Source organism: Physeter macrocephalus, chromosome 17 (genome assembly GCF_002837175.3).
Source record: "Physeter macrocephalus isolate SW-GA chromosome 17, ASM283717v5, whole genome shotgun sequence".
In the NCBI taxonomy this organism is placed as follows: domain Eukaryota; kingdom Metazoa; phylum Chordata; class Mammalia; order Artiodactyla; family Physeteridae; genus Physeter; species Physeter macrocephalus.
In genome coordinates this window covers 13,265,920-13,279,690 of record NC_041230.1, presented here as the reverse complement: position 1 = coordinate 13,279,690, position 13,771 = coordinate 13,265,920, and the positions used below count along the sequence as shown (strand labels likewise).

Genomic DNA, 13,771 nt, shown 5'->3' with positions numbered 1-13,771 from the left:
TTTCTGTTTTTGTGCCAGTACTATTCTGTCTTGATTATTGTAGCTTTGTAGTAGAGTCTGAAGTCAGGGAGCCTGATTACTCCAGCTCCATCTTTCGCTCTCAAGATTGCTTTGGCTATTTGGGGTCTTTTGTGTTTCCATACAAATTGTGAAATTTTTTGTTCTAGTTCTGTGAAATATGCCAGGGGTAGTTTGATAGGTTGCATTGAATCTGTAGATTGCTTTGGGTAGTATAGTCATTTTCACAATGTTGATTCTTCCAATCCAAGAACATGGTATATCTCTCCATCTATTTGTATCATCTTTAATTTCTTTCATCAGTGTCTTATAATTTTCTGCATACAGGTCTTTTGTCTCCTTAGGTAGGTTTATTCCTAGATATTTTATTCTTTTTGTTGCAGTGGCAAACGGGAGTGTTTTCTTAATTTCACTTTTAGATTTTTCATCATTAGTGTATAGGAATGCCAGAGATTTCTGTTATGTTTATGTTAATGGGGCTTAAGCTCTGCCTGGGGAGGAGACTTTAGCATTAAAATGAAGCAGAGGTAACTTTTGGACACTTTTTGGTTTGTCTGTGCAGGGTCCAGTCTGTGGTCGGGTCTAAGCTAGTTCAAGCAGACTCCTGAGAACATCTCTTCCTGGAACCGTTCATACTCTGAAGAAAAACAACAACTCAAAACAACAACACTGGGTACTGTGTTCCCTAGGAACACAATGACCTTTCTAGATCTCATTCTTTGTGTGAGTTGCTCAAGGCCAGGGACTGACCAATGACAAAATCCCTCCTCTAGTTTTGTCCCACTCCTCCTCTTGAGGGGCAAGAGGTGAAGGTCCGTCTTCTGGAGCTACTTCCTGCTGAGTATGGGCGTTATCGTAGGGTCTAGTAGAGGAGCAGAATTTTTCCTCAACTAATTTAAATAGGTTTGTGGGTCACCAGGTGTAGCCCTGAGTTGCTCATACCCCTGAGTAACTGTTACCAACACTGTTGGATCAGGTAGACCTCAACTAGGTCCTTTTCTTGCCAGGTGCTGCTCCTGCTGATTGAACGTATACCAGGTTCGGCAAAGCAGAGCAGAAACTTTTTTACTTGATCAAGGAATGGGGAAGGGAGAGCTTGTGCTCCAAAGATCCCTTCTCTGGGGGTGGGGGTGGGGTGGGGAGGCAGGAAACTTTTAAGGGGTAAGAGGTGGGTATGCCATCAGAATTCGGGGAAAGGGCGGTGATTTCCAGAAACAGCCAGAGCATGCACAGTCCTTTGGGCTCCTTGGCACACAGCACTAATTGTGCCTAGCAAAGTGCAAGTACCCCCTTTGGGCAGAGATCTTAGCATGGTAATGAAGCAAAGGCAACTTTCAGAAACTTTGGGTCTCATCTACGCAGGCACTGCCCTTGTGGTCAGGTGGGAACAGGTTCAGGGCAGTTGACTGTCACCATCTTGGCCCTTTCTGGCACCAGCTGGTTCTGTGGTTTTGCGTGCCACTTACCTCCATCAAAAGATCCTGTGAGCAGTGCATTCAGTGCAGCTGCAGGGTCTCCCGATGGGGCAATAGTGTCAAATCAGCAGCACAAACACTAAGAAGGGAGCCCTCCTTGTGAGGCCCAATCCCTGAATCCTGGTAGCATGAATGGGAATGGGTTAGCCTGGGCGAGCTGCCACAGCACACTGCTCCATTTGTTGGAAACGAGATAATTGAAAGATCGAGGCCTCAGAGGGTCACCAAAGTTGGTTACCGAAATTAAAGGAGTTTACTTCTTGGTGAGTTTTTTTGTTTTTTTTTGTGGTATGCGGGCCTCCCTCTGCCGCGGCCTCTCCCGTTGCGGAGCACAGGCTCCGGACGTGCAGGCTCAGCACGTGCAGGCTCAGCGGCCATGGCTCACGGGCCCAGCCGCTCCGCGGCATGCGGGATCCTCCCAGACCGGGGCGCGAACCCGGTTCCCTTGCATCGGCAGGCGGACGCGCAACTACTGCGCCACCAGGGAAGCCCTTGGTGAGTTTTTAATCAGAGACAACACCAAGAATAATTGTCATGTAAAGTGAAGTTTTTATTTACAGCAAATAAGAAGATCATGGGGAATCATTTCCCAAAGCTGTGGCTCTCTGAGCAAGGAAAGATTAATTCTTTTATTGGGGCAAGGGGTGAATATTCAAGCAGGAAAGCTTTGTCATTACATGTAAAGGCTGGCATAATCTCCTGACGCTGTTCGGGAACATGCTTCTTCATACATCACATGTTTTGTTAATGGGGCTTACACTCCACCTGGGGAGGGGATTTTAGCATTAAAATGAAGCAAAAGTGGGCTTCCCTGGTGGCGCAGTGGTTGAGAGTCCGCCTGCCGATGCAGGGGACACGGGTTCGTGACCCGGTCCGGGAAGATCCCACATGCTGCGGAGCGGCTGGGCCCGTGGGCCATGGCCGCTGAGCCTGCGCGTCCCGAGCCTGTGCTCCGCAACGGGAGAGGCCACAACAGTAAGAGGCCCGCGTACCGCACAAAAAAAAAAAGAAGCAAAAGTAATGTTTGGACACTCTTTGGTTTGTTTGTGCAGGCTCTAGCCTTGTGGTTGGGCCCAAGCTAGTATGAACTGGTTCTTGAGACTATCTCTTCCTGGAACCATCCATACTCTGAAAAATAACAACTCAAAAAAGCAACACTGAGTACTTTCCATACTTGAGTTCCTTGGGAACACAACGACCTTTCTAGATCTCATTTTTTGTATAAGTTGCTCAAGGCTAGGGGCTAACTGGTGACAGTGCCAAATTATGCAGTGATGGCACCTTCAAGACGGCTCCAGCACAGTTCACTCAGTTACTTGCTGTGCATACTGTACTACTGGGTTATATTATGCCATTAATTTATGCACTTATGACCTAAAGGTTAGAAGACATTTATAGATATAAATACAAGAAAGTACTTGCATTTGCAAGGGAAAGAAATCTTGACACTAACCCTTCATTGTGCATGATGGATTTTGAGACTGCATATATGAATATGATTTGACTACTCCTACCAAATGTACAAGCAAAAGGATGCTTGTTTTACTTTTTACAATCACTGTAGCAAAAAATTATCTTCTTTGGGCCTAACACATGAATATATGACAGAAAGTAACTCCTATAAATGTGCACACCCATTGTTTGGACATCCCTTTGTGCCTTTGGAAAATAAAAATGAAACTTTTGAGTACCTTGTGGAGAATGAAGAAGAAAATTTAGATGACCAAATGGATTATGTTGAGAGATCATATGTTTTTGGAAGGTGTGGCAGAGGCAGAAGACCAGAAGCTCCAAGATTTCCACCAGAAGCTTAGAATGTTTATTTATCAGTACTGAACAGTGATCATAGGATGAACAATGCAGTGGAAGGCTGGCATAGCACATTTTAAAAGCTGGTAGTAGTGTATCATCCTTCAATTTGGAGATTTATTAAAGTGTTAAAAGACAAACAGCAAAGCAGTGAACAATTTATCACCCAGGTTCTTGGTGATTACACTTAAATACGGCCACCAACTTCACAATAATGCCGACAAAATCAAATTTGTATAACCAAAATTGTTAACAGATATAACGAATTTAAAGCCAATAATCAGGTTGATATACACTTGAGAGCAATTGCTCATGGGTTTAAGAGTAACCCTGCTGAACTTCATGACAAGGAAGAACAAGAATAAATGTGAAATCCCAAATTCATCGCGAGTTACAATAAAAAATAACACAAATATAATTTTAACCAAGTTAAATGTTTATATTATTTAATGAGTTCCAGACCAAGTGTCTCAAATTTTGGACAGGGCAAAATATCCTGCAAGTCTGTGTTGTATAGACGTGGTGATAGTGGGCATCCTTGCCTTGTGCCAGATCTTAGGGGAAAATAGGAAATCTTTTCCTATTCATTATTATGTTAGTGTGGTCTTTTTTTATTTTTTTATTTTTATTTATTTTTACATCTTTATTGGAGTATAATTGCTCTACAATGTTGTATTCGTTTCTGCTGTACAACAAAGTGAATCAGCTATATGTATACTTATATCCCCATAACCCCTCCCTCTTGAGCCTCCTTCCCCAACCTCCTTATCCCACCACTCTAGGTCGTCACAAAGCATCAAGCTGATCTCCCTGTGCTATGCAACAGCTTCCCACTAGCCATCCATTCTACATTTGGTAGTGTGTATATGTCAATGCTACTCTCTCACTTTGTCCCAGCTTCCCCTTCCCCCTGTGTCCTCAAGTCTGTTCTCTATGTCTGCATCTTTATTCCTGCCCTGCCACTAGGTTCAGCAGTACGATTTGGTCTTTTTATTAATATATATGGCCTTGGGCTTCCCTGGTGGCGCTGTGGTTGAGAATCCGCCTGCCGATGCAGGGGAACACGGGTTCGTTCCCCGGTCTGGGAAGATCCCACATGCCGCGGAGCGGCTTTACTGTGTTGAGGTAAGTTCCTTCCATACCTATTTTGTGGAGTTTTTATCATGAACAGTTGTTTAATTTTGTCAGATGATTTATCTGCCTCAATAAAGATGATCACATGATTTTTAATCTTTCCTTATTTTAATGTGGTGTACAACATTGGTTGATTTGTGTATTCTGAACCATCCTTTCATCCCAGAGGTAAGTCTTACTTGGTCATAGTGTGTAATCCTTTTAATTGCTGTTGAATTTACTTTACTTAGCATTTCACTAAGGATTTTTATCTCTACATTCATCAAAGAAATGGATCTGTAGTTTTCTTCCCCTGTACTGTCTTTGTCTGGCTATGGTATCCCAGTTATGCTGACTTCATGGGATGAGTTTGGAAGTGTTCCCACCTCTTCAATGTTTTGGAAGAGTTTAAGAAGAAATGGTATTAATTCTTCTTTGTATGTTTGTAAGAATTCACTAGTGAAGCAATTTGGTACTGGGCTTTTCTTTATTGGGAGGTTTTGCTTTACTGATTCAACCTCCTTATTTGTTATTGGTCTCTAGGCTTTCTATTTCTTCTTGATTTAGTTTTGGTAGGTTACATGTTTCTAGGTATTTACAAATTTCTTCTTGGTTATCCAATTTTTTGGCATATAATTGTTCATAATTGTCCCTTATATTCCCTTTTATTCCTGAGACATCCATTATATTGTATCTTCTCTCATTTCTGATATTATTTGAGTCTTCTCTCTTTATTCTTAGTTGCTCTAGGTTTGTCAATTTTGTTTATCTTTTTAAAAAGCCAGCTCTTGTAACTGGGCCCCTGAACTGAAACAGGTTGAATGAATGATTCTATTTTCTGTCTATTCCCTGCTTTGTTGAGAACTTGGATTCTTTGCTGCTGATTGGTGTGTGTGGGTGTTTTTGCTATCCCTGCTTGTTCCTCTTATCCTTAACCACAGAAACTCAAGACCATGAAGTCAGCAAAGCAGTAAAAGTATTAAGAAGAAGAAAATATCTCAACCAAAGGCAGAGGATCGAGATGGGCAGAGATATCATCTTGGACAGTAGACAGCTGGCCTCAGCTGAGCAGACATGTAGCTTTGTGACCTAGTCCCTTAAATACTCCTGCTTTCTCCCCAGAATGGGGATGGTGGTTTTCAAGATGTATTTTGTGTTATATAGTATGGCCATCCTGCTCTCTTTTGGTTACAGTTTGCATGGAATATATTTTTCCGTTATTTCACTTCCAGTTTACATGTTTCCTTAGATATAAATTGAGCTTTGTAGGCAGCATATAGTTGGATCATTTGTTTTATTTTTAAACTCATTCAGCCAATCTATGTCTTTTGATTGGGGAGTTAGATCCATTACACTTAATTACTCATAGAGAAGGACTTAATATTACCATTTTGTTAATTGTTTTCTTTCTTTTTTAAAATAAATTTATTTATTTTTGGCTGCATTGGGTCTTCACTGCTGCACGAGGGCTTTCTCTATTTGAGGCGAGTGGGGGCTACTCTTTGTTGCGGTGAGTGGGCTTCTCATTGTGGTGGCTTCTCTTGTTACAGAGCACAGGCGTGTGGGCTTCAGTAGTTGTGGTGCACGGGCTTAGTTGCCCCGCAGCATGTGGGATCCTCCCGGACCAGGGATCGAACCCTTGTCCCCTGCATTGGCAGGCAGATTCTTAACCACTGTGCCACCAGGGAAGTCCCTTGTTAATTGTTTTCTGCAGCTATTTTATCCCTGTGTTCCCCTTTTACTGTTTTCCTTTGTGTTTCATTGATTTTTTTTTGTAGTGACATGGTTTGATTCCCTCTTTATTTCCTTTTAAGTATCTTAAAAAATTTATTTTGATGTGGACCATTTTTAGAGTCTTTATTGAATTTATTACAATATTGTTTCTGTTTTATGTTTTGTTGTTTTGGCCATGAGGCATGTAGGATCTTAGCTCCCTGACCAGGGATAGAACCTGCACCCCCTGCATTGGAAGGTGAAGTCTTAACCACTGGACCACCAGGGAAGTCCCTCCTTTTGAGTATCATCTAAACATACTTTCCTTTTGGCTACCATAGGGTTAAGATGAAACATTTTAAAGTTATAACAATCTATTTTAAACTGATAACAACTTCAGTTGAATACAAAAACTCTACTCCTTTGCATCTCCACCCCCATTTTATGTTATTGATGTCACAATTATATCTTTTTATATTGTATATCTTTTAACATAGGTTTATAGTTTTTTATGCTTTTGTCTTTTAAATTCTGTACCAAAATTAAAAGTGATTTACATACCATTATAATACTACAGGACTCTATATTTGTCTGCTTTTTTTGTCTTTACTGGAAAGCTTTATGTTTTCATATGGTTTTCTATTGCTCTGTGGTGACCTTTCTTTTCAACTTAAAGAAATCCCTTTTACTTTTCTTCTAGTTCGGGTCTAGTGTGATTAACTCCTTCAGCTTTTGTTTATTAATGACACCTTAATTTCCCCTTTGATCTTGAAGGACAGTTTTTCTGGATATGACATTTGTGGCTGGCAAATTTTTTTCTCTTTCAGCACTTTGAATATATCATCCCACTTCCTTCTAATCTGAAAGCTTTCTGCTGAGAATTCCACTGATAATCTTATGGGAGCTCCCATGTACATGACAAGTCACTTTTTTTTTCATGCTGCTTTCTAGATTTTCTCTTTGTGACCTTTGACAATTTCATTGTAATGGGTGTTGGTATGTGTATTTTGAGGGTTAATTCTACTTAGAATTTGTTGAGCTTCTTGAATGTATATGTCTATGTTCTTCCCCAGATTTGGAAACTTTTCAGCCAGTTTCTTCAGATAGTCTCTCTGCCCCTTTCTTTCTCTCTTCTTCTTCTAGGACTCCCATAATGTATGTATTGTTCCACTTGATGGTATCTGTTGAATCCCTTAGGCAATTCTTACTTTTCTTCAATGTTTTTTCTTTTTGCTCCCCTGACTTGTTAATTTCAAATGACTCATTTCAAGTTCACAAATTCTTTTTTCTGCTTTATCAAGTTTGCAGTTGAACTTCTCTAGTGAATTTTTCATTTTCGTTATTGTGTTTTTCAGCTCCAGAATTTCTGATTGTTCTTTTTTATAGTTTCTCTTTGTTGATATTCTCATTTTTTTCATGCATGGTTTTTCTGATGTCATTTAATTTTCTGTGTTCTCTTTTCATTCACTGAGCACCTTTAAGATGGTTATTTTAAATTCTTTGTCAGGTAATTCAAGGATCTGTATTTTCTTTGTATGCTTTACGACCGTTTGTTGAAATTTGGGCAATGAAAAAGCAATCACCTCTCCCAGTCTTTATGGACCCAATATTCAAACTCATGGAAACAGAGTATAGAATGGTGCTATCCAGGGGCTGGAAGGAGGGGGAAATCATGCATTGTTGTTCAATGGGTAGAATTTTGGTTTTGTAAGATGAAAAAGTTATAGAGATCTGTTTCACAATAGTTTGAATATACTTAGCACTACTGAACGGTACACTTACAAGTAGTTAATATGGCATATTTTATGTGTTTTTTACCACAATTAAAAATAAATTAATTAAAAAGCTATATCAGACATCATATTGATGGTAAAATGTTAGCAGCCCTTTTGAAATTAGAAACAAAGTAAGATGCTGGCATCATTGTTTCTAGTCAATATTATAATAGATTACTAACAACTCAATGAGATAAGAAAAAATAAAATGACTCTGGGAAGAAACCTAGTATTAGTCACAAAGTTATGCTTATCTACAGTGAAAACATGAGTGTTGAACACTGAATTTGGATTTCAGCATTATGATTATCTGGTTACCTTGAATATTGTTCCCACTGAAAACTATTAAAGCTAGTAATTTAGATTCTCCATGTTTTGAGTGCATCAATGAGTTTGCAAGAAGGTAAGATATATAGGAAGGAGGCCAAAATCTAAAAGAAAACAGGAACCCACAGAGGTAAGATGACTTCTGCCATGGAGGAATTTGTCAAGCTCCAGGGAAATTGACCTTTAGTTTGCATTAACTAATGGGGTAAGGGCCAGACATCTCAGGGCCCCATCAAGGTAGAGAATCCAATAACATAATATCTAATAAAGTTCTAATCCCAACATGCAATACACTTAATCTAAGAATAAACTGAAGAAAATGAGAAAAAAAACCAAAAACCCAACCTTATCTGTTTCATAAGTAGTATTAAATGTAGTGGAAAACATTTACCTTGAAATTCATAACCACCAGTAGGACTTCAAATGAATTTGGAATCTGAATGTAGATTAGCAGGAAGGAACAACAAAAAAAAAAACCCTCAAGCTAAGAATTCAGTTTAAGATGACCCTGGTTTTGTAAGCACCTGACAGAGGCATATGTATAAAATCTGGAAGAAATCTCTCTCAATCCAGCATGAAAAGAAATCTCCAGGAATTGCCAAGGAATTCCTCAATGACAGGAGCTGAAAAAAAACTTTTAAAACACAAAACACACAATGAAATAAGACACCATGAACAAGAATCAGCAGAAGAAAAAGAAAAAAATCAGGTCCCTAAATAATTCAGATATTGGCATTATCATTTAAAATAATTATGTTTAATGTGTAAGGAAGGCATCGTTCCCATTCGTTAGATGAGATTCAGAGGAACTCAGAGGAAAGTGACTGTAATATGTACACAGCCACATGGTGAGCTAGCCGAGCCTGTCTACCCAGCAGTGGGCAATAGGAGTAAATTTTGCTGGCCAGCATCTATATGACTTTGGCATACACTTTACCACACTGAACCTCAATTTCCTCATCTATAACACTAGGGTGTTACTCCCATCTCTCAAAGTTGCTAGGAGGCTGAATTATGGTAGGTAATGCATGTGACTGTAGATCCTGGTCTACAGAAATGCTCAGACAGTCAAGCTGCTATGTTGTCATCTTCCCCCCACAGTGCCACCAAACCACCACCTACTTCAGAGGTGAAACAGCATCTGGAGGGCATTCAAACCCAATCCCAGTCAAAAGTCACAGGTAGAGACTGTATCCCACTGTACCCCATACCCCTCCAGAATGCCCAATCTCCAGCTCAAGGAGTAGGCACTCTCCCAATGAATTGCAAGCCTTTATTGCTGGAATCCTCCAGTCAGACACCTGGACATGGCCGGTTGCTAGGACTACTTAATATCAGTCAAGTGGTTTCCTTGGGATTCCTACAAGGATGGCTCCATTAACACAAAGTACTTGAGTACATTTTATTCTTCAGAAAGTAGGTTAGGAAACCTGGTGAAACCTCAAGGGTTAAAAGAAACAACAAGCCACACTGCACCCTCACTGGAACTTCCTGGGGAGGGCCCTCCAGTCTTGTTTGGAGAATGGCTCCTGGATCTGAGCAGGTAATTGTAGCTCCCTCTCAATCCCTTGAACCATAAGAGTATCCCAAGGTATATTTGAGATATTCTTGTAAAGCTCCCTCCAATAGAGCAAAAAGAGGAAGAATGGCCACCCTTGGGGAAGCGGGGGTGGTGGGTAAAGACTGGAGAATAACAGAATGAAGCTGCTGAGGAGGTCTTGCCAGTGTTCAGGATGAATCCGTGGGCACATGGGAGAGGATGTGGGATGCAAATGAACTGCAAGAACTCTTCAGTCTGCTTCATACCTCTGTCCTCTCTGACACTTGTAGATAGAACAGGGCCTTATTCCCACCATCTCTGGGGACAATCAAGATAGGATTCACTCTGATTCTCATCTTGAGTATCTCAGACCTAGAGAGGACAGGGAGCCTTTGTGGAGGCTGCCTATTCTCCTGGCATGTAAGTCACAGAATGGCCCCATGAGTTCCAGGGAAAGAGGCAAAATGAGGGCTTTAGGGAGGCATGGGGTAAAGGTTTTAGGGTGCTAGGATAAAAGAACAGGTTTTTGGACAATGGAAGTGACCAGTGGTAATGGTTTGAAAAGGATCCTGGCACTTGTATTGGAGAGGCTGGAGTGGGGAGATCAGAGCCCAGGGCCTGACACACAGGCCAGTGGTGCCATGGAGAGAGGAGAGCCTGGAGGTTCTCAGGCTAGTGGCCTGGCAGATCTGAGCAGTCAGGACCTGCCCAAGTGGTAAATACTACACACTCTCTTGCTGGTCTTGCCCTATACTCTTGGTGACTGCCCCATCCTCTCTACCGTTTCATTCTGTAAGGTTCTTTAACCTCCAAGATTCCTCAGGATGTGCTATACTGAGCAAAGTGCAGGCTCCTTATCCTCTGGTGTCATTTTCTCATCAAAGCAGTTGTTCAGTTTTCTGGCATTTGCAACATCACAGGATTGTCTTGATATTTTGTCACTAAATTAGCATCATTGATCAGGGATACCCATCAGGAATATGCTACATCTTCATGCACAGCTAGGCAAAAGTCACAATCCAGATCACAAAGGGAAGATGACTCCATTAAAAAATACTAAACAGAACACTCTCCCCTCTCACTCCCAACATGCTCAGAACTATACTGAGAAGACTTCATAACCCCTGGACAACTCACATCTCCAGCCACCCACCTCTGAGTGAAGGTGGGAAACAAGGCATCACAGAGCAGTACAAGAGCACCAGCCCACTTCATGGTGCAGGTGGCAGGTGCTCCTTACCGGCTGCTAGACTCTCTTTCTTTTTAACCTGTGGTTGGTCCCACAGTGTGGCAAGAGGGGTCTGTCTCTGAGGCTTCATTTTCCGGGAGGTACATGTTTGGAGCTGCCTAAGATATAAGAGGGAGGAGCTGTGTGAAATGGCAATATGATAAGCCCTGAGTCAACAAAGGGCATGGCCTCAAGCCTCTCTTCACTGTCTTGAGGCCTTTGTCTGAGGGACAGTTACATGTGAAGCTTAACAGAGAAAACCAAAAGAATCTGACTCAAAACAAACAGAAAATAAATAAGAAAACACCTCAATAAAGGAAACCTCAAAGAAGGCACAAGTGCCTTCTTGTGCCTTCTTTGGGTCAGAATGCAGGATATTTTGGACTCTGGCTGCCATGTGGTCTTGGACCAGGACCCACCTCCCTGAGCCTGTTTCTCCATCTGTACAGTGAGGATAATGTAGCATTTATCCCCTAGACTTGTAAGGATTGAACAAGATAATGCGCATTAAGCTTAGCAGCCTAATCCTAACAAGAGTGTAAGGCTGGTACCTAAAAAGTAAATGCTCAGTGGGTTTTAAGTAATTTTGAAGGGGATAAAGGAAAACAATCCTTGATCTGTAGCTCTTCTGTCCCCTCCACCCCAAATCATGGCTCCCAAATCAGACCTCCTGAAGGCTGGCCCATGTTAGCCTATATGGATGTGATCCTGAAGACAGTCTGATCTTGACCTTATAGATTTTTCAGGAAACCCAGCTCTTGCTTAGCTCATTGCCAGTAAGTGTCAAGGGAAAGCCAGAGCACAAGCCCTGACCCCCTGGTCAGGCTCTCTGGTGGCTGCTGCCCTGTCCTACTTTCATCACAATCTCTGTCCTTGACCTGCTCAATGGACTCCCTTGAGCCAGTCCCCTGAATCTGCTTCAGGTGCCCTTACTTCTCACTTACACACAGGTCCTTAAGTTACAGCTGTCTGTTGACTGATTCCTGCCACCTGGTTACTCTGACAGCACCTCAGACAGAAACTGAATCTATAGAGGTCTGCTTGGATCCCATTGCTCTCACAGGGCACCCCAGAATGCCCTTGTGCCAAGGTGCCCCCTTGCACTGGGGTCAGGCCTCAGGGGAGACTGTGCTGCTGGAGTAGTAAGCAGGGAGTGGGGGGCATTCAGTCTCACCCTGCCTTGGGGAGACCACTGAGGGTGGAAGGTCAGGAGAGATGAGTACCCTTATACCGTGGAGGAGACAAGAAGTGGCATCCTCCTGCCGTGTGGGCATGGCCCAGCTAATGCAAATATTGGCTGGGACACAAAAGTGCTGCTCGCTTCGTGGAGTGAACTTTCTTCTCCTAACAGCTTTCATCATGGCCTTCCTTGGCTATTGTTACCTGAACCCAAGAAGCCAGAAGCTGGAAAACATCCAGGCTGGGGCAAGTGTGACTGTTAACGCCACCACCCACAAAGTGTAGAATTATCAAGGATGGTGTATCCCCAGCCACATGTGCTAACACCCCCCAGGAAAGATGTCCTTCTTGTGACCCCTTGGCTGGCTCCCATCATCTGGGACAGACTTTCAACGATGACATCCTGAATGAGCAGTTCCGGCTTCAGAACACCACCATTGGATTAACCGTGTTTACTGTAAAAAAATACATTATCTACCTGAACCTGTTCCTGAAGACGGCAGAGAAGTACTTCATGGTGGGACACAGGGTGAACTCCTATACCCTTTTTTTTTTTTTTTTTTGCGGTACGCGGGCCTCTCACCGTTGTGGCCTCTCCCGTTGCGGAGCACAGGCTCCGGACGCGCAGGCTCAGCGGCCGTGGCTCACGGGCCCAGCCGCTCCGCGGCATGTGGGATCCTCCCGGACCAGGGCACGAACCCGTGTCCCCTGCATCGGCAGGCGGACTCTCAACCACTGCGCCACCAGGGAAACCCCAAGAACTACTATATCTTCACTGACCGGCCAGACTATGCTCCTCACATTCGCCTCCAAAAAGGACGGCAGATGGTCATCGTCAAGGTCCAGAGCCGTGCCGGCTGGCAGGAGATCTCCATGCAGTGCATGGAGATGATCAGCAATTTTATTGAGCAGCGCTTCCAGCAGGAGGTGGATCACCTTGTGTGTGCAGATGTGGACATGAGGTTCAGCGATCACATGGGCATGGAAATCCTCTCCTCGTTGTTCGGCACCCTCCATCCTGGTTTCTATGGATTGACTCAGAAATACTTCGAATATGAATGCCGGCCTGAGTCACAGCCCATATTCCTGAAGATGAGGGGGACTTTTATTACATAGGGTCCTTATTTGGGGGGGGTCTGTGCCAGAGGTTTACAAACTCGCTAAGGCCTGCCACGAGGCGATGATGGTTGACCAGGCCAATCGCTTCGAGGCCATGTGGCATGATGAGAGCCACCTGAACAAATACCTGCTTTACCGCAAACCCACCAAGATCCTCTCCCCTGGGTACAATGTGGAATAGTGAGGAACTGAATCATTTGGAGGAAAACCAGGTGCTGGGTTTGGTCGACACGGTACTTCGGCATAGATTTACGGTCATGAGGAAGAAAAACGACCTGTGAAACTGATGAGCAAAGCTTCCAGGGAGGGCTCAGAGAGGGGTCAGGCTCAGCTAGCCCGTGTCTTCCTCCTGGTGTGCTATCCTTCATTAAAACCAATTTTAGCGGAAAAGGTATAACTCTGCTTCCTTTTACTGTCTGGTTGAGGCCTAGCACTACCTCCCCAAGCTTATTCAGGCCCAGCACCGTCCCCTCCC

At 43.0% G+C, this 13,771-nt stretch overlaps 1 pseudogene; it reads left to right on the top strand.

Annotated features, from left to right (window-relative positions):
* The first annotated feature begins 12,270 nt into the window (after positions 1–12,270).
* LOC102983381 (histo-blood group ABO system transferase-like) lies at positions 12,271–13,477 on the top strand (annotated as a pseudogene).
* The last annotated feature ends 294 nt before the right edge of the window (positions 13,478–13,771 follow it).